At 41.8% G+C, this 4,447-nt stretch overlaps 1 pseudogene; it reads right to left on the bottom strand.

Moving 5' to 3' along the window:
* Positions 1-2,630: 2,630 nt before the first annotated feature.
* Positions 2,631-2,770, bottom strand: LOC104623540 (annotated as a pseudogene).
* Positions 2,771-4,447: the final 1,677 nt, after the last annotated feature.

Genomic DNA, 4,447 nt, shown 5'->3' with positions numbered 1-4,447 from the left:
TGGATGTGACAAGCTTCCAGAGACTAACCATAGAGCATGCGCCACAGCAGAGTCTGGAAAAGCAAGAACGTTACTTGCTGCTCCTCTACCAACAAGAGAAGCAGCTGTAGAAACTACTACTCATCTTCCTTGCCAGCCAAAGAAGTGCACAACAGCAGCTGGCAAGCAAGAGGAAAGGCATAAAAAGAAAGGTGATGAGATCATGAGCTAATAGTAGAGAGAACATGCTGTTGTCTGTGGGTCTACAGAAGCTCCACGTAGGAGCAGAGGGCACCTGTGAACAGCTACACTGGTAAACAATTTACCACTGAACCTGGACGCTTTGCATGTGGATTTCCAGAAATAAGCCACAAAACAGCGTTTCCTTGTGTATGGACTTTGACTTCCTTCAAGGAATTCGTCTTGCTGCCTCTAAATGATAAATTCACATCTGAATTTGTGTCAAACACATCAAGAAATACTCATTTTTTCCTCTTTTTCCTTTAATACCTCTGCAGGCAGTGATGGCTATCACATTACCAGCCTGTGTCACCCCAGAGATTTTATTTACATGCATGGGAAAGTAAAAGTATCTTCAGAGTCCCCATCCTCCCATACATCATCGTAAAGTCTTCAAACCCAACTCAACCAACAGCCAGAGCTGTTTCTAGCTGGACCAGAACTGTTCCTCTTCCTCTACTGCTTTCCAGCAGCCACTGTGAAACAGAGATTTGGGATCAGGGTCCTGAAAAGGATCTGGAGATCCTTTCTGCTTCCCTGCCAGTACCAACAACAGAGCAGGGAAATGCTCCGACCTTGTCTGCGGTCACGAAACCCGTCTGAGGCATCCTCACTCTTGTACTGTCCCCTGCCTAGGCATCAAGCTGATTAATTAGCTGTAAAGTTTCCACAGGACTCCTAACGGTAAAGAGGAATGGGCAAGGGAGAGTAATCAAGAATTAGAACAGGGAAGCGGTGATAAAAAGCAGCTTTGGAAGGATGAGGTCTAAGAAAAGAACACAGGAAGACCTGTGAAAGGCCATGGAGAATCCAGTGCAGGAATTACCCAGATAGGAGTTATGGTGAGGAAGGGAGCAAATCAAAACTCAAAGTGATGAAAACTCAAAAGGCAAGACTGAAAAAAAGAAATTTGACATATCTAGTGGTTTTTATTACAGAGAAACAAATAGCATTCAGCAAGCAAATTACTCAGTAAATTCCACTATTTTTTTTTCCACAGCTATTGTGACCAACTGAATAGCTGGGCAAATATTCCCAGAATGATGACAACATTCATCACACTAAAGATACCAAAATGCAGCCTATCTGATCTGCTATTATGAAGCTAGCTGAAAATATATTGCGATTAAAATTCTGCAAGCAACAGAAAACAGAACTACCACATTTTACTCTTCTGAGCTGCATGGGGAGGAGGGAATGTTTTTCATAGCCTATTCATGCTTGTATTTGTCAACTGGCTTGGAGATGTGTAAACTTCCTTTCAACGCTCTCTGCTGGAAGAATCCCCTTCAGTATGATTTAAACCTGAAAGTTAGATCCAATAAACTCCAAATACATCTTTTTCAAAACACAAATGCTGTTTTGACTGTGAAGGTAATCTGTCTTCTCATTGTCTATTTTAGGGTGAGATGTGATGTGGTGACAGTGCAGGTCTAGTAACAGGAGGTCATTAATTTGTGATAATCTATTTAAATAGAAAACATTAAGTGAGGAGACCAGACAAACCAGGCAGGAGACTGTCAACTGAACAATTAATTGTCTGGCGGAGAATTTTGATTGCCTGATGCGGCTGTTAGCAGAGAATTTATGCCTAAAAAAAAATAGTAATTCTCTTCTCAATAGAGAAGTTGGTGCAGAAAAGCATTTTTACATTTTGGTCTAATTTACTTAGGTTCTCAAGAGTGATGATAGATTGTTTCAGAATCTTATTTGCAAAAGTCTGTCTTTCTTTTCCTAAATGTTCTCTTATTCTCACGCAGCCCTGGTGAAGCACACACTAACTAAAAATCGGTGAGCCCTCTAAGGTTTGGGAGAAGGTTAACTTTAAGCTACTGGATTATGTTGTAGCAGCAGCCTGCTAGCCTGGGAAGTAGCACACCGAGACCTTGCCTTTGTGAAGAGGCAACAGAGATTTTTAACAGCGCTCTAAGCCCCTTAAATAAACAGAAACTAATTGGGTCTGAGCATGTAATGCAGCCAAAAGGAAGAGCAACACCAGAGGCACCTCTCCTGTGCCAGCTGGGAGCATCTATACTTGATGCACCTACTTCACACATTACACAAGCTCGTACAATACCAGGGTCAAGTACTCGCACAGTCTGTGTACTTAAGTGTGTGCTGCTTTGCTTGTTTTCTGGTTCTAAAGTACCTGGTTTTCAAAAAGCAAGCCACAGACTAACAGGTTTTTTTTCTTCCTGTCTATATAGGAACTCTGCCACTTCCAGCCTTTCTTGGGTTTTTTTTTGTTTTTAACAGATTTATTCCTTCTGATTTCCCTGATGTAGTTTATCTTTGCCACCATTTCTCTGTTACCCACTTTTACTACTACTTAACTACTGTCATGAACTCCTCCTTTAAAACACACTTTGGATGTGGTAAATATATAAAAATAAATTATCAAATTTCTATACCTGTACCAGCCAGATCCCATCTTTTGTGTCTTCTACAAGCTCATAGAAGTGCATTTCACCACTGAAGTTTGTACTGGAAACCGATTCAGAGGCCTCTTCCTCCTTGAGAGCAGAATAAAGCTCTCCTTCCATGAGGTCTCCTGAAAAAGAGACAATTGGAGAAATTCAATTAAAATAACACTTGAGCAAGATCACTCTGTAAATTCTAGTAACAGTTTAACTACCCACATGGTAGTTCAAAGAACCTTTTCAGTACGAAGGTAGCTGAACTTTAAAGTTATTTTAATTCTATCTATAGTGACATGACTATGAACAAGTTGACTTCAGCTGTCAGACCACAGAAGACATTAACTCTGTGCTTCTGATTACACAGATGTACCACACATGCAACTGAGCGCACAAAAATAATAAATGAACATTGTCTAAGCCTCACCCTCTGAAAATAACAGTATTCAGTGGCTGAGAGCCATTTTAATTCATGTATCTTTGCTTTCATTTCACAGAATAGTAATTCTGCAGGAACCAACTCCTTAACACTGATAATTCAAACAGACTTCCAAAATTTCAATCAATATGTTTGTACGAAAAAAACATGTTGATTGTCCCACTGCAAGTAAAAAATCTCAGGTAGAATAATTTAGCTGTTGGCTTCTATTTGCACAGTTGGAAAAAGTCCCCACGAACTCCAATCCTAGCAACGTAAAGAGTTCACAGTAAAATCATCTGACAATGTTTCCTTTGTAACCTCACTTCCTTCTCATGTTTTGTTTCACAATCATTACAAACGCTGCTAACGACAACTAGCATTCTAATAACTGATCTATTAAGCTTGAAGAAATTAAGTCTTGTCCAAAAAGGCTGTTTCCTTCAAAATACAAGATTTAAAAAAAGTGTTACAGCTGAAACCCTTGAGGGGTTTCCAAGAGTATTCATAGAATTTAGGAAAAAAAAATGTACGGAAAAATGCTGCAAAGCCTGTTGGTATGAGAAGTGTTTCCATGACATTTGAAGAAGTTGGTTAATACAGTTTGTAGAGTTAAACACTTCCCTGCAGCATTTGCAACCCAAACATCATGACATCACGAAAGTACCTGACAGCCAAGGAGTGAAAGCGATTGGAAACTAATGCTTTTTACTGTTGGAGAGGCAAATAAACAACATAAATAAACAATGAACAGTAAAAGCAAATTAGATTTAAATGCCCAGCATTACTATCAATTATTTAAACGAGCTCGCATGTTTAAGGTTATGGCAGTCACTGTATTCATCCAAATCCTTCTCTTTTTTCTATCCGGACACTTGAGCCCTCGCTGCGTATCCCCATCACCGGGATTTCTCTCTCCCGCACCAGCAGCCCTTCCACCCGGCTTACAAGCAGCTACCCAGAGTTTCCTGCTCCGCGGGCACTACGGCCATTACAGCCGCCCATCTCCCAGCCCTCGGGGCCGGCTCCCTCCGGCTCCTCCAGACCAGCATCCTTACTTTCAGGATACTTCTGCCATTCCCTGCATCTCCATTGCTCTTCATCATCTCCCAAAAACCGGGTTTTCCCTACTTCTGAAACGCCTCCCTGCCTTTTTCCAAGCCAGTTGGGTTGGTGGGGGTTTTTTTGGTACGTAGATCTACTCCTGCTCCTCCTCTGTAAGCCCACCGCGCCCCTCGGTACCCATCTTGACAGCAATACCTGTAATAAAAAGCAGCGGACGGGCAGGGAGAGGAGCACAGGGGAGAAGCTGGCCCGGCTGCCAACAGCAACCCGCTGCATCCGTTCGGGCTCTTCCCTCTCCGTTTTGCACGGCAGGCGACATTTGCTCTCA

Source organism: Phaethon lepturus, unplaced genomic scaffold (assembly GCF_000687285.1).
Source record: "Phaethon lepturus isolate BGI_N335 unplaced genomic scaffold, ASM68728v1 Scaffold58027, whole genome shotgun sequence".
Lineage (NCBI taxonomy): Eukaryota > Metazoa > Chordata > Aves > Phaethontiformes > Phaethontidae > Phaethon > Phaethon lepturus.
The sequence above is the reverse complement of the archived record's forward strand: the minus strand, read 5'-3'. Positions and strand labels throughout refer to the sequence as shown.